The sequence below is a fragment of the Lissotriton vulgaris genome, chromosome 9 (genome assembly GCF_964263255.1).
Source record: "Lissotriton vulgaris chromosome 9, aLisVul1.2, whole genome shotgun sequence".
Taxonomy (NCBI): Eukaryota; Metazoa; Chordata; class Amphibia; order Caudata; family Salamandridae; genus Lissotriton; species Lissotriton vulgaris.
This window is the reverse complement of record NC_141697.1, coordinates 798,111,325-798,136,073: the sequence shown is the minus strand read 5'-3', so window position 1 is coordinate 798,136,073 and position 24,749 is coordinate 798,111,325.

Below are 24,749 nucleotides of genomic sequence, written 5' to 3'. Positions count from 1 at the left end.
TAGGGGATCTCACCTCATTATTCATGAATCTGAAGTGAAGAGGGCGCACAACCAAGTCTGTTAGTATGTACATTCACTGGACACTGAGTGTGGGACTGTAGGAGTGGGGAGTGACTACAGAGATTGCAAAATTTGACTTGAAATATTTGCTAGGTCAAGTTACATAACAAGAACAGTGTAATTTAAGAATACCGTAGGTCTCTAAAACTCACATCTACAATCTGAGAAACAAGGTCTGAGTCTATCTGGTCTCTTAATCTGGAAGGCAGCTCTGCTGTCTAACAAATAAACCTGTAAAATCTATCATATGAATGATATGAATGATGCGTCTGCCTTCGGAGGCTTGAACCTGTGAGAAATATGTAATCTAAACAATAGCTTTCCTAGTTTTTGGCCTCAGCCTGTGTAATCTCTGCAGTTGAGGCTCTCCTCTGCTTTGTAAACTTGAAGCCTGTAATAACGCTGTCATCTAAATATCAGTTTCACTAAATTAGGACTCGGCCTGTAATATCTGTGTGCCACCTGGGTGTCCTCACTGTCATATGCTTGAGCCTGTCAGATTTCTGTACCCGAAGGGATAACTCTGTTGTCTCACATCTGAGCTTATAAAATCTGCATGTATTGGTGCTGGAACATTTTCAGACTGGGGGTGCTGCCATCAATATTACATCACTGAAGTCACAGGGATTGTGAAAAATCCAAGCGTCACACAAAGAATAACTGTACCCAATGAGCAACGTCCATTCAGCAGGAGAGTGGTAAGCTTGTAGCTTGCTGTGCATTTTGAGGTACCCTGTTGCAGAATATTATGAAAGCATGAGGTGATGGAGCACTGTCATCTACAGACAGCGTGCTTTCCTTTGAACTGGGCATTCAATATGTACTGATATGCAGTTTCCTGATAAAACTATACAGCACGCAAACGATAATGTGTGGAAATCAGGTTTCAGCAACTATTTGCCGTCTGCCTATCACCAAGTAAAGTGGCTTGATTTGTTTTGATCCTATTAAAATCTTTTGTTTCCATCACACTTCAAGGTCACAAACAAATGTGATTCATGTTTGCTTTCGTAACTGTAAATGGTTTTAAAATATTTGTAGAGTACATTTGCAGCTATTTACATTTTATTTTATGTTAGAAACAAATAGACATTTCACAGGCTTTCCTTTCTCACTCCCTGTAAACCAGCAAGATTGTGACATTGTTCACAGTTCACTGTATAAACTCCTTTCACTTTCACAGAAAGACATGTAAACACCCGTCTCCACATTAGACAGAATAAGCAACAATTTGTCAGAAGAGCCTGACATTTGACCTCTGTCTTTGAACACGAACAAAATGTAAAGACTTTTTTTTCGCTCCCTCACCTTCTGAAACCACCAGCCCTACTTCCAGCGCCTATGTCTGCATTACTTGAGGCACACGCTGATGTCGGAGTCTTGAACGTTGAACCTTTATTTTTATTTTTTATTTTTTTGATTTCTGTACTTTTTTTATTGAAAATAAAATATTTACATGGAGCATAACATATAAAGATGGTATAGAATGACAAAGTTCTGCTATCTGAGGTCTGAGATTCTAGAAGCCGTGTACATCGAGGGGGAGCTCCCTTGTCTGGGCTAAGACTGAGCCTTTCAGAACTACATGCCCCGTCCGAGGGATAGCTCTGCCACTGTAAGCTTCAGTTTTTATCCATTTCTATACCCCATGGGGAGAGGTGCTATTTTAGGCCCACACCTGTACAGTTTGCGCACACAATCTGTGAACACCCAGGAGTTGCTTTGGTATCTGAAGCCAAGGCTAAACCTGTACGGCCTCTACGGCCTGTCTACCTCGAGAGATATATAGCTCTGCTGTCTTAAAGCTGAGTCATTAAAAATGTCTGCTTCCTCATGGCAGCGCGGCTGTTTAGGAGTGAGTCTGGGCCTGTGCACCCAGTGAAGACCGTGTCCGTCTGTTTATTGTGCGATCGCTGCGTCTGTAGTAAACATAACATGGCGGACTCAAGAGAGTAAAAACTCCTACGTCATATCTTCGTAAACAGATGCTCGTGAGACACAGTGGGTAGGTATACTGTATGTACACCACAAAGACGCGCGTCTGAGGGGGGCGAAAAACGCGTGTGTGTTTTGGACGCTGGGGGCTGTTGTAGGATATGGGGGATACACCCCTCGACCCAGATGTGCATCCCGTGGGGGTTAAGGAAGGACACAACTCTAATCCAGGAAGGAATTACAGGAGCTGTGCGCGAGGGAGCACTTCCTGACCTCCCCCCACACCGGGCAAAGGAGGTCCGGCTGGCACCCCTCCACACGCATGCAAATGCGACCGAAAGGAATACACAAAAGGGGGTGGGAGGGAGAGCAGGAAGAGTCAGGGAACAGACCTAATGAGATCAAGATGCGGGAGAAGACGCAGACAGTGGCAGGCACTCGGCGCAGGCCGAGAGAGAGAGGAGAAGACAATGGGGGGATATTCGGCTTTAATTACCATATTAATGACACCATTGCCAGCAGCACTTCCCCTTATTAGACACTGACATCTACACATATCAACCCTTCCAGAAAAAAAGGGCATATCTTGATAGAGCCAGCCTGCCGCCCCACTCATGGCATAACCCAAAGTCTGAGCTCGGGTCAGGTGTCCGTGCCCAACCTATAGGTTTTAGTTTTAAACCTATAGGTTTTAGACATTTTAGTCAGGGTGACCTCAAATGTCTAAAAACTTCACTTCTGCCATCTCTGATTCCAGGCGGTTTGGGAAAGTAACCCAGGGGGTTTGTCTCACAATGTCCTCTCACAACAGCAACTTTCACACCCCGCCACACACATCGACACCCAGACACCGCTACACCTGCGCTAACAGAAAAAGCATTTCATTTAAATTGATATAGATTACGCCTAGATATGTGCCAGCATCCGGGTTCCAAACAGGGCCGGACTGCGAACCGAAACTGGCCCTGTCTAATTGCTCGGCCCCCCTGCTAGGGTGAAAGGGGGTGGAGGGGGGGGGGGGGGGGGTGCGGCTGAGCTGGGTGCCATGGCCGGGTTCGGCCAATTTTGTTACAGGGGGCTGATATTGCTACTACAAAATACCGTGCCTAGACTTTGCCCACTTTGTATGTGTGCTGTACAGAAATCTTACAAAGTCGGGATAAAAAGAGAGAAATTAAAACATTTCTCCGTCATAGCACCTAACTGAAATGGGTGCTATTTTCTCACGTTAAACCCTGTCTACTGTTTAATTCAATAGGGTTTCGCGTTAGAAACCTTGGGTGGTTGCATGGGAATGCTCATGCACCACCCATGGCACGTCCCCTTGGTACTAAGTAATGCAAAACAGTTCAATGCACTGCTTTGCGCTCTTTTGAGTGTTTTCCAGCGCTAGACAAATTTCGCAATGGAAAGTAAATTAGTAAAAAAAAATTTGGCGTCTTTTTGGGTCACTTTTGTGATGCAAACATGTTGTTAAATCTTAGTAACTAGACCCCTGAATCTTGTACGTCCACGAAAACAAAATTACGTCTGGTAAAATATTCAAAAGAGGGAATGTTTGGCTTCACTAATATCTGCATAGTAGGACGTGGGTGAGATGCATGCAGGATGAGAATCAGGATTCTATAGATTAGTAGAAGTAGATTTTTTAATTTTTTATTATACAGCACCAGCTTGGCCCGAGGGAATTAGAGCACTTTAGTAGATGACTGAACTAGTTACACATGATTATTATATTTTTTAGGCACGGGCAGGTTAAGTGTTTCTGCCAGAATCATGTTGAACTGAAGCCAGGATTTGACCCTGCCTGGTTCACAAGTTCAAAGGTGGGTAGCTCTAGCTGCTAGTCCATCTTTACTGCCATTCAGGCACAAGTAAGGTTGGACACGGGAGCACAGTTCCCTCACTATTTTTAGAAGGGGACTGCCGCTGTGACCCCAAAGTACAGTCAGTGGAGCTGAACCTGCTCAGCTATGACCCAAAGAATTGTGACTGAGGCTGATCTGTGCCGCTGTGACCCAAATCATTTTTCTTTCTGCCCTGAACTACTAGACCCCATCTGAAAACTGAGGCTTTCCTGTGTGCCGCTGTGCCTCAAGAGCAAAAGCCCACCCTGAGTCACTTTCACCGAGAAGACTAGTAACCTGAAATGGGGCCTGTGCAAAGTCTAGAAGCATGATGATGAAAATGGAGTGTGGTCATGAAGAGATCTGCCCAATGAATGGAGTATGACCGTGATGAGATCCACCCAATGAATGGAGTGTGGCCATGATGAGATTCACCCACGCGGGTCTACTCCAGCTCAAGGATACCCTGTTTTACTTCTCTGATGTCTGTCTGTCATCTTGCTTCTACCACTGCTCTTCAGGCATGACTTTGCTCTGCTGGAGGAGGCTTCATCGTCACAAGGGGTTTTCCTCCATCAGACAAAACAATTGATGCAGTTGGCATTATAAACATGTGTACCTTTCCTGTTTCCAGTCCTGAGTCTATTTTCCTGGGTCCAATTACAGACCAACATGCTTTCTTTCGCAAAGAGTGGACTCTACAGAAATCTCAAGGGATCCTAAGATGGATCTTTTGTGTAAATTAAGCTGTACTGCGTATCGGACTAATATTGAAAATGAAAATCATGATTTAGCAATAATAAGTGAAAATTAGTGTCTCCTTGCCACCAATACAGATACAAATATGTATTTTCAAGTAATGTCTGATGTTGTAGCATAGTCCCTTCATCTTTGTGGCCTCAAGATGCTGGCAATGTAGGTTCTTTCTTAGATGCTGACTATTAATGTTCAATTGAATTCTATTAAGATGCTCCCCTGCATGCGGTAATACCCTCTTCATCCTGAGTCAGAGGAATTACTCTACACAGTTATTGCTGCTCTGTAGAACTATAGGTTTTTCTTCCATTGTTAGCATTTTAGTTGGATTGTGATTCAATGTAGAATATGTCATAATGTCAGACACATGTTCTTCCACATTCCGTTTGTAGAATGAAGTGTAGAATGAAGTGTCCATAATTTCAAAATACTCTACCAAGAGCTTGCAGTTGAAGAAAGTGATTTTAAAACATTGGCCGATGTTGCAAACTGAACCGGGGAATCTTTTCATAACAACCTTTGTTTGCCCACAAAAGAGGAATGTACATAAAAGAATCATTCACACGGAAATCTAATCAAACTTTGAACATGACATACACAGGAACTGTCCCCTGTTAAAATTGCAAAAACTGCAACAGCATTATTTGAGGCTCGTGGATTTGCCAGCCCATTAAAGGCAATACAATTGAACTCAAAACCATAGCTAACTGGGACTTCACGTATGTGATATATCTACTAAAATGCCCCTGCGGGTTATCTTACATCGGAAAAACAACGAAAAAATAAAACCAGGTTCAACAAACATAAAAGTAACATATTGGCAAAAAAATTAAAATCCGTGCTTGCAGCACATTTTTTGGACGCTGATCATAACATTTGGCAATTGAAATGTATGATTTTAGAAACAGTGGATAGAAGAGAGGGAAGAGACAAGCATAAATATCTTCTTCAAAGAGAGAATTACTGGATTAAAAGATTAGACACTCTCATGACTAATGGCTTGAATGACAGGATGGAATTCAGTTGTTACCATTAATTTGCCTGGGTTTATTAATGCATCTACATTGGTTCACATATTCCCATTAGTTTTTTCCCATTTGTCTTAACTGTGTGTTCTGGACCATTCCAAGATGGCTACCATTATCTTCAACTCCTGTCCGTTCACTTTTTTTGGTTTATCCTGGGGTGGTTTAATTTTGTGGTGTTTATTTTAACACACATGCAGCCTTATTCATCAAGGCCAAATCGGCTCGCAAAGGGCCAGATTCTGAGAATCTGGCCCTTTGCGAGTGCGATTTTTGCATTTGGGATTCATCATCCCAAATGCAAAAATCGCTGATTGCGATCTCGCAATTTTGCGAGGAATTACATTTAAGGAATCTCTATTTGAGATTCCTTAAATGTAATTCATCATCCACATTTCTTTTGCGAATTCGCAATTTCTGGCTGCAATTTACCGCGAGGTCAAACCTCGCGGTAAATTGCGAAAACTCAGAAAAATGCATTTAAATGCATTTTTCTGAGTTGCATGTTACACAGACACATGTCCTTTGTACATGTGTGTGTGCAACACCTGTGTCAAATGTCATTTGAGGGGTGCTACAGGGTGTCCTTTGGACACCCCTGGCACCCTTCAAATCGCAATCTTATTTGCAATTAGCAAATTGCTAATCGCAAATAAGGAATACTCCCCATTCATTCCTACGGGCCTTTTGGCCCGTAGGAATGAATGGGGAGTTTTTCCTTATTTGCGATTAGCAATTTGCTAATCGCAAATAAGGAATCAGTAGGAATCGCAAAAAATGTTGCTAATCCTACATGAATCCCGTTTTGCGAGTCCTTAATAGCGATTCGCTATGATTCGCTATTAGGGCCTCGCAAAACGGGAGATTGATGAATCAGGCTGATGGTCTTTTACTTTTGATGTCACTCATTTTGTAGCTCATTGCACTCTCAGAAGCACGGTATTCGCAATTTATATATAGGTTATTTAAGATGGCTCCCACCACTCGTGACAGTCCAACTTTTAGTTTTAGTATGCCTGATACGTTTTATGAACGCTGGGTATTTGCTTGGGTTACCACCATGAAGTGAGGCGTCATGATACGCTCTTAATGTTTGGAGAAGTCCCGTAAGTTAATATCGGCGCATTATTTACTCTTAATTGAACATCGAGTGAAATTTCACAAGGCCTTGTTTGGTTTCTTTATTTGCGTAAACATTTAGGCACAGGCACTAGTCAAGCATCATGCGTTCGTATTACATTTTTACCAGTAACTTTAAGACCTCAACGAAACACCAGTTCACCACTTTGTGAGTTCTGAGTCACACGTCTTTGACTCTGCGTTTTTTATCACAGTCAAGCGTATGAGGCTGATTTGCAATACATACTAACTATTTGGTATTTGGGACTTCACCTGGTGTTTTCAACATTCACAGCACCATATTTACATTTCATGTTAACAACATAAGATTGCTTATCGAAATACCACAACTTTGACAGATAGAGCCTGTTTAAGTGTCAACATGAGGGCCTATTAGGCATTTATATTTTAAGAAAGGACACATATTGTGATGAACAATGGGAATCTGAGTTTTTATTCATTATAGAAGTTGACTGTTTTGGGTTAATTTTCACATGATAGATGCATGACTTACACTTCCAGGGACTGGGTTGTTGATTTGATGTGTAAAATGCGAGACAAGATTGTTGTATAATTAATGTTTATGCCTGGCTTTTTGGCTGGTATTCATTGTGATCCCCATTTATAAATATATTTCAGATTTTGGATCCCCTGACGAAGGGGTTAGCATGCCCGAAATGCTTTGGGATAGGATGAGAAATTTGTGTTTTTATTTTTGAAAAATGTGACAAACAGATTTAGGATTCAAGTTGGGTTGAATTTGAATTTGAATTTACAGGCATTTATATAGCGCACGTCTACCAAGCGGTTTCATGGCGCTGGAGGATGTCGACTGAGGGCTGGAGCAAGGAATTACTGGGAAGGGAAGGCATGTGAAAAAAGAAAAGTCTTAAGGGCCCCACGGAATTCAAGGTAGCAGGAGATGGATCTAATATACAAGGGGAGAGTGTTCCAAAAGGTAGGGGCTAGAACATTACATTTCAGACCCCCTGATCTGCTTTTTTTGAACCGGGGAACAGAAAGAAGGAATTTGGTAGAGGAACGAAGGTCTTTATTAGGGCGATAGACATTGATGACCGATGAGATGAACGCTGGGGCAGTCCCTGCTATAGCCTGAAAGGTAGTGCAGCCTAGTTTAAAGAGAGCCCATTCCTTGATAGGCAGCCAGTGCAGAGATTTAAGTAGCGGAGTAGAGTGATGGAATCTGGGCAGCCCGTAAATCAGGCAGGCAGCCTGATTTTGGACTAACTGGAGACGGTGGAAGGCGTATGCGGGAGAACCATTGTACACTATATTCCCGTAATCCAGCCGGGAGAGGACCATTGCCATAAGGATTAATTTCAGAGCACGGAAAGAAAAGAACCGAGAGATTTTCCTGATGGTGCGGAGGGCAAAGAAACAAGAAGAGACAATTGAACTAATCTGGGAATGAGGAGTGAGATGTTTGTTGAGCGAAATCCCATGTGTTTTAACTGAGGAAGAAGGTGTGGGGGGAGTGCCCAGGGATGGAGGCCAAAAATTGGGGGACCAAGGACTGGGGGTAATGCCAGTGACGACCAGTTCAGTCTTGTCAGGATTTAATTTGAGGTGATTACAGTTCATCCAATCACTGATGAACAGCATGACAGATTGAAAGTTTTGAATACTGAGAGGGGAATGTGAGAGATGAAAGATGAGTTGGAGGTCATCGGCATAGTTATACACAGTGACCTCCATTTGCTGAAGTGCAAAGATGAGTGGAAAGATATAGAGATTAAATAATAAAGGAGAAAGAGAAGAACCCTGAGGGACATCACACTGGACCGGGCGAAGGAGGGCAGAGAATTTGGCGAGGTGAACAGCCTGGGAACGATCTCCTAGGAAGGAGCTAATCCAGGTTAGGGCTGGGCCCCCAATGCCAGCCGCCTTGACACGGGTGAGAAGGATGGAATGGTCAACCGTGTCAACGGCGGCGGAAAGATCTAAAAGAGCGAGGGCCTGGGGGGTGTTGGTATCTAGCCCCTCTCTGAGCTCATCCATCACGGAAATGCCGACCTTCACGGTGGAATGCCGGGGTCGAAAGCCAGCTTGACGGGAAGCAAGACCCCCGCTCTCCTCCACGAAGGCGCCAAGGACCTGGGTGACATGGGTCTCAAGGACTTTAAACAAAAAGAGAGAGGCCAAATCAGTCTCAGAATTGCCACTAAATTGGAGCGAGATAGATAAGGATCACACACTCACTTAGGGTGAATAGGAAGGCCCTCACACACCGACCTAGTCAGTGTCATGCTTCATCATCGGGCCCCACCAAAGAGGCCGAGTGCCTCTTTGGTGTGCTACGACGCCAGAAAGACTGCGGAGCTGGTTGTGTGAAGAGGGGCGTGTTGTGAGGGTGAGTGAGATTAAAAGTGTCTAAGAGGGTATCAAGAATGTTTTTTTTTTTAATAGGTCATCCCTAAGACACGTATTACAGGTATTATGTGTCTGAATTTATTGCCAAGGTTTAGGAATGGTAAAATTCAGAGAAATACAAAAAATCAGTCAGTCAACATGTTTCTGCCATATGGGAAGTATAAGTTTACCAAGGCATTCATCAGGACTATACCCCGGCGGTATGGACTCTCTAATCGTCCACCCTAACCTGGGGGCGTGAAAGTGAAAATCATAAAAGGTGAAAAAAGTGCATGAAAAGGGAGAGCGAATAGCTCAATCCCAAAAATCCTCCAAAATCAGGAGAGTATCAGCACTTTAAAATTTGGCGCTACTTGCACCATGGGTCTCGGGAGGGGGGTTGGAGCGTGCCTGGCACATCGCCCTCAACGCTCTCAGCCCGACGGGGTCCGGTTCTGAGGCAGATCCTAGGTTCTTTTTTCACCTTTTATGATTTGGCCATATGGCAGAAACATGTTGACTGACTGATTTTTTGTATTTCTCTGAATTTTACCATTCCTAAACCTTGGCAATAAATTCAGACACATAATACCTGTAATACGTGTCTTAGGGATCACCTATTAAAAATTATTTTTTCTTGATACCCTCTTAGACACTTTTAATCTCACTCACCCTCACAACACGCCCCTCTTCACACAACCAGCTCCGCAGTCTTTCTGGCGTCGTAGTACACCAAAGAGGCACTCGGCCTCTTTGGTGGGGCCCGATGATGAAGCATGACACTGACTAGGTCAGTGTGTGAGGGCCTTCCTATTCACCCTAAGTGAGTGTGTGATCCTTATCTATCTCGCTCCAATTTAGTGGCAATTCTGAGACTGACTTGGCCTCTCTCTTTTTGTTTATTTGCATTGAACCGGGGACTGAGAGAAGCCTTCTTGACTCTCCCTACCTCTCCCATTGTTGTTTTGTCTCAAGGACTTTAGCCAGGAAAGGGAGAAGGGAGAAGGGGCGATAGTTAGAGGGAGGGACAGGGTCAGCCCCGGGTTTTTATAAGATGGGGATAATAATAGCCTATTTGTGGGCGACAGGTACGACGCCCTGTTCAAGAGAAGCGTTCAAGAGGGTGAGGGGGGGTAAGTAGCAATTAGTGAAAATCTTGCGAAGGACATGTGCAGGGGCAATGTCCGCAGGGGATCCAGATTTGACGCAGGTCAGTAAGGAGAGAAAAGTTTCTCTTGTTAAGAGAGGTAGGAGGGTTAAACTGGATGTGGAGGGGGGCTGGGGTCACAGAAAGTAAAGGAGGGGGGTCTTGATAAGTGCCACTTTCTCAATGAAAAAGTCATTGAGAGAGTTGCACAGGGGTTGGAAGGGGGGAATTTTGGGAGAGGCCCTTTCAGAAGAGGCCAACTCTCGGACTATGGCAAATATTTCTTTAGACTGATTCTCTGCAGCGAGGATTCTCCCAGAGAGGTAGGATGTCTTGGCGAGGAGAATGTCCCTTTTATACTCTTTAAGGATGGAATTATAGCGTAGTTTGGAGAGAGGGCAGTAGGCCGCCTCCAAGCTTGCTCTGCTTGGCGCACTGCCAGTTTTTTTGCCTCAAGGGCAGGGGAGAACCATTTATTTGCCTCATGGGCGTGTTTGATCGTGACATGCTTCAAGGGGGCTGCTTGGTCGCAGGCCCTTCGAAGCCAGCTGTTAAGGGCGTCCAGCTGCCTAGATGGTTCGGAGCTAGCCATTTCCGGGTCAGCGGCAGATAAAGAGGAGCAGAGGGCAGGAATATCCACTCTGCTCCAATTTCTCGCCCACGTATGTTTAAAGAAAGGGGAATTGGTTTTGGTGCCAAGATCCAAAAAAAGGAAATCAAAAAATGGTCTGACCATGTACAAGGCTGGACAGTGAGGGCAGAAACTGAGGTGTTCAGGGTCCAAATTTGATCTAGGGTGTGACCACCTATGTGAGTGGGGGAGTGGACCTGGGAAACAAAATTCAGACTAAGAAGAAGCTCGGTAAAATCACAGGAAGTAGCATCTTCGGCTGGATCGTTGGGCCAGAAGTTGAAATCCCCAAGGAGCAGGACCGAGGAGTTATTAATAGCAAGGGTTCCCAAAAGGTCCGAGAAGGCAGGAAGGAAGCGTGGGCAGGACTGAGGAGGACGATAAGCAAGAACGCACGTTAAGGGAACCTGGAAGGAGGTGGAACGTATGATCAGACAGTCTGTCGCGGGTAAAGGAGGGGAGGGAAGCGCTTGAAAGTGCAGACCCGCGCGGGCGATCAGAGCAACCCCACCGCCTATTCGGCCTTCCGGCCAGTCAGCTCTAAGGACGAAGTAAGGGGGGGGGAAGGGCTGCTAACACACTGGTGAGGGAGTCAGTGCGGGACCATGTCTCGGTCAAAAATAAAAGGTCCGGCTTGACAGAGTCCAGAAAGTCAAACAATTCTAACTGGTGTTTGACTGCCGACCTAGTATTGAGTAAAAAGGCTGATAAGTGGGGTGACGAGGGGGACGAGTGAGGCACCGGAAGGGGCAGGGGAAGGGCTAGGGGAGAAAGGGGAAGGGAGGGCACAGAGGCAGAGAGGGCAGGGGAACAACAAGGTCGGGCCAAGCCAAGTTCATTAATCCGTGCATAAGTGGACGCTTGAAGGGGCCAGTGATCCTGAAGGGCGCATAGATCTGCAACGGAATAAAAATAAGAACGGGCAGGGTGGGGGGCCCCTAGCCCCGGTCGGCCACGGATGGGCGCAGACAGGCTTGCCTTTGGCGTGCCACCGGCGCGCCCGCTGCGCTCGTCCGCTGCGCGATCGCTTGGGGCGTTGCTTAGCAAGGGCTGAGAGCGCGATGACTAGTGCGCTAGCCTCGATGTTGCCAACTGCCCATCCCAAAATGGCGTCCGCTGCCCCGTCAGCCCTCCAGAGCAATCGGCACACAGCCGTGCCGGACCGGGGCTAGGGGAGCGGGAAGAACTAGGAGGGCAACACCAGCAAGGTAAGATCAAGAATGAGCAGTTTTAAAAATAAAGTAAAGTTTAAAATTTCCACGAGCCAAACACCACACACACGACCTGCAGCAGCCTCGAACCCCCTGCCACTGGGTTACAGCATGCGGGTTGGATGAAGAGTACCCTTACATTTGTATGAAATAATAAATACAATGATTGAAACTTGATCCACAAAGAATTACATGATGAATCATATATAATCCCTTTATACAGGGACATGAGGCAGGACACTAGGATTACCTACACCACACACAAGACCTGCAGCAGCCTTGAACCCCCTGCCACTGGGTTACTGCATCCGCTGCGCGATCGCATGGGGCGTTGCTTATCAAGGGCTGAGTCGCAATGACTAGTGTGCTAGCCTCGATGTTGCCAACTGTCCCTCCCAAAATGGCGCCCGCTGCCCCGTCAGCCCTCCGGAGCAATCGGCACACAGCCGTACCGGACCGGGGCTAGGGGAGCGGGAAGAACTAGGAGGGCAACAGCAGCAAGGTAAGATCAAGAATTAGCAGTTTTAAAAATAAAGTAAAGTTTAACATTTCCACGAGCCAAACACCACTCACACGACCTGCAGCAGCCTCGAACCCCCTGCCACTGGGTTACTGCATCCGGGTTGGATGAAGAGTACCCTTACATTTGTATGAAATAATAAATACAATGATTGAAACTTGAGCCACAAAGAATTACATGATGAATCATATATAATCCCTTTATACAGGGACATGAGGCAGGACACTAGGATTACCACAGTATAATCTGCACACAAAACCCCAGCCATCAGAGCCCAATTGTATTGTGGCTGAGACTTTTGCCATCTTGAAAGTGCCCTGACACATGGCATTTTGGGCCTATTTGCAATGATGTACACAGTAATTACTGAACCAGTATTGCCCTCGGATACTTTTACCACATTGGTTAGGAAATAGCCAGGAGTCACTGCCAACTCCTAGCTGGTTCCAGGCATCAATCTGGAACCTCCTGTCACCCACTTCAGAACACTAACTGGACTTGCAGAAAATCTGAAAAAAACGGAAAGCCCCAGTTTGTGACCTGACAGGAGCTCTAAAGGACTGGACCTGCTCCCTCTTGAATCCAGGACAAAGAAGTGGACACCAAGGGTTATTTGGCTGACCTCCTATGCAGTGATTAAAGGGAGGCAAGAAGCAGCAGTAGGCTTTCTCCTGGAAGCACCCAGCCGACTATTGGCAACTGGAACTGAAGTAGACCCTGCTGTTGGCCTCTATCTGACACCCTGTGAGTTTGTTGGTATCAATCAATCAGGGGGTTTATAGAGCGCGCTACTCACCTGTGAGGGTCTCAAGGCGCTGGGGGGGGGGCAGCTCCTACTCAGTAAAAGAGCAGGGTCTTGAGGTCCTTCCTGAAGGCGTGCAGGTTCAGGAAGCATCTGGGGCTGATTGGGAGCTCGTTCCAGGTCTTGGCTGCGATGTAGGAGAACGCCCTTCCTCCTGCTCTGCTTCTGCGGATGTTGGGGAACCTCTGCTAGGGCGATGTCGGCGGACCGGAAACTCCTTTTGGGTGTGTGGAAGCAGATTCTTTAGCTGAGATATTTGGGTCCGATGTTGTGGAGGGATTTGTAGGTGTGTGTGAAAATCTTGAAGGTTATTCTCTTCTCAACAGGAAGCCAGTGTAGGTTTTGGAGGTGTTGAATCATGTGTTCGTGCCAGGGAGTCCGAGCACGAGTCTGGCGGTGGCGTTCTGAAGGGTTTGGAGCTTGTGTAGGAGGGTCTTGTTGATGCCGGTGTAGAGGGCATTTCCGTAGTTCAGTGTGCTGGTAATGAGTGCGTGGTGACGGTTTTTCTGTGCTCGGTGGGATCCATTTGAAGGTCTTTCAGAGGATGCGGAGACAGTTGTAGCTGGTGGAGGCAACAGCTTTGATCTGTCAGGTCATCAAGACGGAGGAGTCTAGGATGATATGAAAGGTTGCACCAACACGAGATGTGTTAGTGTCTCCAGGGGCACAGAAAGATGCTAGAATTCTGCCAAGAAAGTTCTTCCAAATAAACTTTTTTGTGTGTGTCTTGAAAGTATTTTATTCATACACAATTCGTCAGTCGATAAGGCTTTATCATTCCCTCCCATATGTAAACATCTGTGTTTATAGTCAAAACGAATATTTAATTGCATGTTTCATCATTCCAATGCATTTCGGCTATAATGCCTTCATCAGGGAAATCTACGAAAGAAGAACAAAAACTTCCTCAATTTCTACTCCTTATCAAAACAATATGCAAAAACACCTTAATGAACCATTAGCACATGTTAATTTAGTCTGTATCTACCATCCAATCCAATGGTTATTAACTGTTCTGTAGTTAATTCCTTAAATCCAAAAATCATTTCATACGTGTTTGCAAAAAGTAGTCTATGTATTTGGAAAGGTTTTCCAGAGGCCCATCACAGGCCGCAATAATGGGTCTTCCTGGTGGGGTGGTTAAACTTTTATGTACCTTTGGTATGAAGTAAATGTATGGTACCAAAGGATGCTCCTTTTTAATAGATTTGTATTCTTCCCAACTTAGGAGGCCCAAACCTTTCCATGCCAACATGTTTTTAAACAACGTATCTTGTGTTGCTTTATATATATAGCGGCGATAATTTTATCGCCCAGGCTTGATAATATGTCCTACAGTTCTTTTTGAGAACTAACTTTACTAATGAAAAAAATGGCTATATTTCTATGATAGTATGTGAAACTTTCCGTTTTTTGTGTGCACCAGTTGTACTCTCTATGCATGAGCAGCCTTGTTTCCAAGTCCATGTTTTTCTTTTTCTTTAAGTTCGCCAAGCAAAGCTGTCCTCATTTCAGGTAGTAAATTTGCTGTGTTCTTTTCCCGGGCCGTGTGTGTCAATCGCTGCTATACGTTTGTAATATATTAATAATCATATTGTCGAGGCGCCAAACGTTCATTGCATACTCCGTCCTCCGCCATTTTAGTAGTTTTCCTCCGTTTTTTTTATACCCGTTACTTTCATTTTACCCTCCGCCTATCTTGTCTGTGATCGACGAGATGGCCTGTGTTTGTCTTTGACCTCCGATGTTATCAGACTTGGTGACACGTATACGTAAAAAGTCATTTGAAGCACGAAAGCCACAGCCATTACAACGCATGTCCGTCACCAGAAAGCCATTACTATGCTTTTGCCTTTTTCATGGGTGGTAAATGTATGTGGCTAACGACATACTCGTGCTCCCATCATTATCATTGCAGGTTGTTCACCCGCTCAGTGTTTTGGGCACCACTAACTCAGTGACCAAGAGGCCACGCATGTAGTAGTGGGCCCCCTTGCATGGTAGTTTGGGAACAACTCTAAAATGGCGTAGAACACGTGGGCCCCATCTTTTTCATACATAGGGTCACGTGTGTAGTGACGGATGTGTTGGATAGGTGTGGTGTGGGTGTATACCAGCCATGAGAGAGTGTGTGTCGATCTAACAACTAGACCTGTAACAAAGAAATCACTACAAGGGAAATCTGGGCTTAGTACTGTTGTTGTGCATTTCTGGTAGCGTAAGCAAAGTAGACTGTACTAACGTATTCAGTCTCGAATAATTTATCACCTCCCCCAGGGGCTTTTAAATGTTGGGAGAGGGGTCAATAATTGTGTTGACTTTTCTTCTTTAGTGTGCAGTGCTACATTGTTTTATTAAAATGTATAAGTCTTCAAACTATTTTTACTCTTACGACGTACGTGCGATATTTCCGTAATTGATTTTCAAAGTAATATACGCTTTTTTACAGTTTTAAAAAACTATTTTTATGATTATCCCAGATAATGTCTTCTCTTAATTTGTACATTAAATACATAAATATATGTTTTTGAACAATTAGAATCTTACGTGGAGTACGTGTACGGGGCACCGTATATGACGTCACGCGGGATATATTTTTTTTACTAAAAAAACGCAGGGTACGCGTTTTGGGAGAAAAAGAAAAAAAAGGTGAAGCTCGCTTTATTGTTAATTAGCCTCCGGGGGGCGTCAAATCTCTGGGGCAATTTGTTTTTCATAATGGGGGCCTAGAGGGTTTCCCCTGCGTGGGGATCGCTACCCCCCAGATCTTTAACTATATGTATGCGGGGGGGGCTCATGGGCCCCCGGAGTTCCGAGGACCGCTTTCTCCTCCATTCGATCCCCTCCCCCCACCTATGGGGCCTCTTTTTATAAAAAAAACTGTGCAATGGGGTTGCAAATGAGGTATTTTGGTTTTGTTTCTGTCTTGTAGAGGATCCAAGGTAAATATAAAGTTTTTTTGTACAGCCAACGTGTTCCAAGCGGGACTTTACGAAGTTTAATGTTCATTGGCTATAAAGTTTTAAAAGTAGAAGGCTTAGCAGTCATTCCTTGCTCATCTTTGGAACAAGATAGACATTTTATTGGCTAAAGTGTTCCGAACACAAGTTTGCTCCTTATTGGGTGGGAACGGTTCACTGTTGTCAGTGATATTGTGATACATGTTCCAAAGGAGTTTGGGGAAAGAAAGTAGTAGAGGGTAGGTTAGGAACAATTTTTTATATATGTTTCAAGGGCCATTTATATAATTGCACGGCGGAAAAATGACAGTGTTTTGCGCTGTTTTCTTTCATCAAGTTTGTAGGTGATATACTTCTTAGTACTACTATTTACTTATAATGTGTGTTGACTTTCATGATGGGGAGGTGTGGTTGCACAGCAAAAAATTCAGTCTAGGTTTGAAACAGTTTTTATTAAGCAAATACAAAAAAACTTTCTTCAGAAACTGTCGCAGTATATATGAAAGGGGTGACAATTAAAAATGGAATTTCATAAAATATCAGTTAAGCGTGGCTATATAGTTCATTTTTGTGCTACAGTTTGTAAAAGTGTTGCCCCACATTCTTGTTGATGTAAGAGGGCATCAGTTACTTTTAGATAATGTAGAATAGAAGTGCTACAACAAACACTCCTGCACTATATTATCTCAGATCAAGAGAACAGGTAAAACAGTAAAATCTAAATTGCTTCATATTACATAGAAATGCATTCATTATTTTTTTTAAAATTTGTATTCTGTACAATTCAGAAACGTGCTGTCATAGTGTTTACGAGTTGCAGACTATTCCGCTAATAACTCACATACTCACCAAAGAATATATAGAATGTTACTCTTATAATATATAGAATATATATTCTTTAGGGAGAAGGTGAATAGGAATCGCAAATAAGAATTGAAATTAGAAAATTACATTCAGAAATGAAGGGTTTATTAAATATTTAAAGTAACAAAGTATGCGTGATAGCTATATTTTAATATATATAAAAATATCTGATCAAGTTTTTATAAATATTTGATAATTATATTACAGATGGCGCTGAAAAATCTCCCATTCCTGTTCTGTAGCAATAGGACAATCTATTATAATATAATGATTGAGACCATTGTTACAGTAAAAAGAAAAGGAAAATAAAGTTATGTATTTAACAGAACATCCATAATGAAATAGTTTCGAGCGGTAAATATTTACTGAACTTCTTTTCTCCGGGAGGTGAAAAAATTAGGTCTTCGTGGCGACGGGTCACAAACTCCTCTGAGATCATGACGTTGAGAATAATAATATGCATATATTCTCACAGCATATGATTACAAGGGGAAAATAGACTGAAAGCCGCAAGCCGGTAACGTTGCTTACTTATCGTAACTGTTTGTGATGATAGATTGTGAATTCCGCTAGGATCACTAAGACTGTTAATGTTATAATATACATATTAACAGCATGTGATCTCTAGGGAAAAAAACATAATAACAAGTGCATTATTGTCACGTTGATTGTAAATGCTTCGGGTTTGCGTCAACGGGTTAGCAACACCTCTCGAGCAAAGTACAGTATCAATATTATAATATAAAAAGTCACTATATATAAGGTAAAAGGAGACAGAAAAGGAGTAATATTTGTTATAATATATCTGTTTCGAAGAACAAGCTGCTGATGTTACAGAGAAAAATAGAAAAACATGCAATAACATTTTTTCTACATATAAATGCTTAAATATTGACAAATAGTCACAATTCATAACTAAGTACTATGCCTATGCCATCTTGAAACAACTTACAACTCCGGAATATGTTTGTTGACGCAAAAAGAGAATCCGATGCTAGAGAACGGAACCTGCAACAGAGAATGGTGATTCAGAAATAACTCGGGAAAACGAAACTAATTGCACAGTAGGTGTGGTTTATATCGTTTTTTGTTGTTTAGTAGTCTATGGAAGGAAGATGTGGCTCCGCCTATGTAGATGGCACGTTTTGCAGTTTACACATGCTCACGTTTTAACTGTTTTTCATCTGCACGTGTTCGGAAAAGTTTCAAACTGTGAAGCTGTAAAGGTTTCGATTTTGATAGTAACACGTATAAGGTATTATTATCTACATACGTTGGAGAGTTTAAAAAGTGTTACTCGGTTAAATGTGTTTTTTGCATTTTCATGATTAAAAGCATCTAAATAGAAGACATATAAAAAATATTGTTATCATTAGAAGAAAAAAAAGGTTTAATATTTGTTATTTGTATGGTTCTTAATTTAAAAAATGCTAGCATTTGCAAATCGTAATCCTACCCTCGGAAAGGTGTGTTGGTGCTTGGGGCTTTGGGAAGGTTATTAAATAATAAATGCCCTTTTCTATGCACCTGTAGACTTGGCTTTTAAACGTTCAATTGCCTAGTCTGTATATTTACACTTCCTCCAAACATTTTGGTACTGCTATTTTAGTATTGCTGTGAGCCATTCAGCAGTATGTGTTTATGTATACACTGTTCTTAAAGTGAAGCTGCTGTACATTTTGCCAGACACTCTCCTTGCAGAATTGTAACAATTCAGCCAGTACCCAAGTAGACATGGTGCAAAGTGGGACTTCGGGCATGGACTGCTTCAAACTCCTATACACTATGCATGCAGTCTTCTATTCATGGGGAAATTTCTTTTATAGCTTTTATTATCCAGTCTATATTCTTACACTTCCAGCAAACTCTTTGTAATTGCTGATTCAGTATTGTAGTGAAGTATTCAGCAGAATGCCCTTATATATGCACTGTGCTAAAAATGAAGCTCTTCCAAATTCAGACAGACACTCTCCTTGCAGAACTGTAATTATCCAGTCAGTACTCAAGTAATCATGGTGCAAAGTAGGCCTTAGGCCATGTACTGCTTTAAACCTGTATAGAGTATGCATGCACTCTTCTATGTAGTTGCACATTTGTTTTTTATACATTCAATTGTTCAGTCTGTATCATTAGACTTTCACAATCACTCTCATTGTACTGTTTCAATATTGTAGTGAGCCATTCAGCAATATTTCCTTATATATGTACTGCGGTAAAACTGAAGCTCTTATAAATTCAGTCATGCACTCTCTTTGCATAACTGTAATCATGCAGTCAGTACCCAAGTAATTATGGAGCAAAGTAGGCCTTAGTATATGGACTGCTTCAAACTCCTATTTACTATGCATGTACTAGTCTACGCACCTGTAACTTTACCTTTTATATTTTGAATTCCCCAGTCTCTATCCTTACACTTCCAGCAAACACTCTGTCATTCCTGTTATAGTTTTGTAGTGACTCATTGATCAGTGTGTGGTAATCCATTCACTACATTGAAACAGTAATCAGCAGATGTACAATAAGTGGTACATTCCCAGAGATAAGGCAGTTATTGTGCACTGTGATATCAGCACAATGGATGCACCGTATTTACAATGTAGTGTATTATGGAGCAAAAAAGGCACAGATATGTGATGTATTTTTGTTGTGAAGGTGGTGCATTGCTTGACTTGCGTTCCAAGTGCAACGCAGCTCCAGCAATGCTCTTGGGGTTCTATGCTCACAAAGCTGCGTCAATCCTTACACCTGTTTCAAGCAGGTGCAGGGTTTTGACGTAGCATTGGACTGAAAGTGACTGAATGAAATATTATAGAATTCACTCAGTAACTTTTAGGAGGTATTCCTATGCTAGAACACCTCCACTCCCCACCCCCTCTCTGCGCAGGAAAGTCTCTTTCTGGAGCAGGGCTTTAGAATGTGATGCACCTTACATATTTTTTCCAGATTTTTTTCTTATAAAACAAGGAAAAGGGACTTTTGTTTTTGTTGAATACAAACCCATTTCCTTTTCCTAAAAAGGGTTCCTCCCAATACTTTTTGATCCCTTCCACATGCATCACATTGTAAATATCAGGTACTATGGAACATCTTTTGCAACACCGCTGCATCACAAAAGTGACGGAAAAGATGTGTAAAAGAGGTACAAGGGTGTTGTAAATTCGCTCCTAACACATACAAATTCACCCAGGCAGTTTCACTAGCAGTGCAAATTGAAGTATAGACTTCTAACATATTTATATGGATGTGGATGACATTGAAGTGCTTCGGAGGTACTACAGTATAGTATAGGTAAACACCTTATACATTTATGCTGTAGCACTCTCTTATAGTTTTGCACTTTCACATTCACTACTAATTCATTCGTTCATTTATGCACTACACATTCATTCTGACAAAGTTTTACCCACTAATATAGAAATATAGTTCTTTTTTAAGCCAGTGGAGGTAGTTCTGAAAAGAAGTGGGTTTTTTTGTTTTCTATTTTTTTGTCTTTTTTTCAGCAAGTTTTTAGTTAGTTTTTTTTTAAAAACAAAAAAAATGAAACTGGAAACATAAAAACAGTGGAACAGGAAGAAAAAAGAAAAAAAAATATTATTGTTTTGAGCAACGGAGCTCTTCTTTGCTCTTCACAATGAGGTGAATAGACTGCTCACCGTAACAATGGAGTTCTCTGCAAAATTTACAATGAATTGTAAGATCTGCAAACTGAGGCACAATAATAGGATGCGGACTGCTCGGAGGAGGTGGTGGTGCAGTTGAGGTAGAAGGAACTGCAGGTTGAGGGTTTTCCTGAAACCTTGGTGTTGCCATCCTTCCATAATTATTTGGATGCACATTTTTGACATGGCGAAACATTGAGGCTGTCCCAAAAGACTACTTTTTAGTTGGGTCAGCCCTGAAAAGTGTAACCTCACAGATCTTGCATGTTACTTTCGGTACATTCACCTTTTTCTGTCCCTCCGGAAATGAAGAAAACTTCCAAATGAAAGCTTCTTTTCTCTTTTTCTGAGGTGACTCAGTAACAAAATCTTCCTTAGAGGAATGTACTGATGAAGTCTCTAAAAGAGCAGCCATTGCAGAATTTGGTTGTGAAATACTACAGCTCCACAGAATAGATGTTTTTCCTGGGAAAGACGAAGTAGGATGATCAAAATGAGAGGGGTCTTTCAATAGTTGGAATAGGAAGTATTATGAACCAACCAAAACTCTCCTTTTATGGTCACATGACTTTGCGTATGCTTACAGTGCTCTTACGGTGCTCTTAAGATGCAAGTATGTACGAAGTACCTTTGCGATTTGCACAATTGCTTTTAAAAGTAATAATCGCTTATTAAAAGTTAACAACATTTTTTTCATGATTGTCCTAGATACTGTCTTCCCTTAATACGTACATTAAATACATAAATATATGTTTATGAACAATTAGAAACTTTTGCGCCGTACGCTTATGGGGTGCCGCATATGACGTCACGCAGAAGCGTTGGTGCGATGCACAAGGTCAAAGCGTATCCGTAACGAGTGTGCGGCTACGCGCAGAGTACCATTTGCCGTACAAAGTGTGGTGCGATCACTGTACACGTACGGTGCGATTACCCCAAAAAATATGAAAAAGGAATTATACAGATTGTAATTGTAAAAAATAGAAAAAAACATTTTTTATATAAAACAAATGTGGTAGTTTTGTTATTATTTTACATTAAGAATATGAAATACAATTTAAAAATTAAAATAAATATAAATATTAATAAAAATGTAAGAAATTAGTATACAAAGAAAGAAATGTAATAATTTATACATTTAAAAAATATCATTTACTAAACCTTTGAAATTCACTGAAAAAAACATAGGTTTCCGCCACGTTATAGTTAGAAAATAGCATTTAAAAAACCTTGCAAATTCACTGAAAAAACCATAGGTTTCACACATGTTATCATTAGCTGGAGATTTCACTCATACAAAACCATTGAAATTCCCCCGTTATAGTTGGTTCACTAACTATAACTCGCGCGCCCGCAAAGCACTGCTGATGACGTCACATACTACATCACTCATGACATGGTCAGTGACATCACTCATGACATCACTGATGATAGCTCAAATGACATCACTGATGACATCATCCAGTGAATGTCTGTCTTTCTGAAAAATAAATATAAATATTTTTTATATATGTATATCTAAAGGTTGATGGAAGAATAAATGGGTAAATAAGTGTCTAAATGTTTTTTTTGTAAAATTGATTGTATAACTGACTTATTAAGTATATCTTAGTGAACAAATGTATTACAATTACAAATAACGTTGTAAAAAGCGATGAAACCTTTCCAATATGTCACGCAATAATAATGTATTAGTCCTCCCTCTACCTCTATGACTAAGTATGACACGTGATGGGTATTTAAATTAAAAAAAATGGCGCGCCAGTGTACCACTGACAAAGGCAGTAGCCGAAACGCGTCTGGTGCTCAGAGGGTCCAAAATAAAACCTTGATCCTCCTCCCAAGAGTGCTGTCTCTTCTTTAGAAAGACAAGAAGGTAGTAGCTTCGATATATCTATATATATATATATATATATATATATAAAGTCACTAGAAGGGAAGTTAGATACTGTACAATATTTGTGGTTGCATGACTTCTCTGTTTCAGGAAATTATGTGAAGACACAACAGTAGTTCCAGTTCAGAATTCCCTCCCCCCCCCCCCCCCCTTTGCTGGGGTGAGTATTTACATTTGCTGTAGCGGAGTCGGGGATTGGAGAACTATCTTCTGCTCCCACAGAGACTTCAGTTTTGGCCAGGTACTTGACAGATTGAAGTGCCATCCAAAATTTCCACTTGAGAAGAATGGCTGAGGGGATAAATATCAAAGCTTTAGCATCAGTGTTAGATATCATACAGAAACAATTGGGCGACACAATGTCAGAAAATAAATCCCTTAGGGAGGAGGTTAGAAAGTCTAGTCAAGTTGCCCAAATGTTGCGTCAGTTTTGTGGAATTTTACGTTGGTGCAATGGCTGGAGCAAAGGAAAATAAATCCTCAACATTTACTCCTACCCCTTCTGCTGCGGAGTTGACTACTCAGATAATTCATGCTATTTCCCCCACAATTCAATTGGCGGCACCAGAAGGTTAAATGGGGATCCTCATAAGGCTCAAGTGTTTCTCACTCAATGTTCTTTACACTTCCTCTGTAGACCCATTATCTTTAACCCCTTCGCTGCTCATGACGAGCTCAGCTCGTCATGAGGCACAGTGGAGCTGTGCTTATGACGAGCTGACCTTGTCATGAACAATGATAAATCTTACTTTCCAGCACAGGAGGGGAAAACCACTAGCAGCCAACTGGTTAAGGAGGATCAGTCCAAGGTGGCCTTCATGCTGTCCTACCTGAGTGGAGATGCTGCCGCCTGGTCGATGCCTTTAGTGAATAACAATGACCCTATTTTGTATGTATTTGAGGACTTCAAAAGAGAATTTTTGCGCATATTCGATCGGAGATTAATCTCTCAAACCACAGACAATGAACTTTTAGATCTCAAACAAGGAAATAAAGAGTTGGTCGTATACCTGGCACAATTCAATAAGTTGATTGTTGAAACAAATTGGCCAGAAGCCAAGAGGGCCACCATTTTCTACAGAGGTCTAAAAGACGAATTAAAGGATGGTCTGTTGCAGATTCTTAAACGACCCACAGATGTCTCAGAATTGATTGATTTGGTCTTGCAGATTGATCAACGGCAGAGTGAAAGAAAGAGTGAACGAAGAAAAGATGTTAAATATTTTCCCCCGCATTTTGACAGAGTTTGATCTGAAAACCCCAAGATCAAGGATGACACTTCCGAAGAAGAACCTATGCAGATCAGTTCGGTGCGAGGACCTCTTTCAAAAGAAGAAAGGGAGAAAAGATGAATTGGTAAACTATGTATGTACTGTGGCAACTCCGGTCATTTTGTTAAGGAATGCCCCAAGAAACTGAAGAATAACTCCTGGGTAAAAGACAAGCTCCACCAGTAGAAGGGGTTGCTCTGGTGGAAGCGAATAGCAAGTCGACTCCAGATTCACAGCAAATTGCTAATACTTTACAATCTTTCTCACCCCATTTAATTTTATCTGGTCAGATCAACTTTGGAGATGCTGAAGTAGAGGATATTTCTGTGATGATGGATTCAGGGGCAACAGGGAATTTTTGTGACATTAAATTTGCATAATCTCTTGGAATCCAATTTATCAGAAAGGGAAGACTAGAAGCTGTTCGAGCAGTCGACAGAACAAATTTATCTTCTGGTCCTATTGTTTTTGAAACAGAAGATATCTGGTTGAGAGGACTCAGTAGCCATGTTAGTGTGTTTAGGTTTAGTCTTATCGACGCACGCCAATTTCAGCTTATTTTGGGGCTGCCCTGGCTCACTGAACATAATCCTAAGATTGATTGGGCTAAGAGATCCATTGAAATGAACTCTGACTATTGTCAGGAGCATTGCCATGATCGGAGTGTTAAGCTTC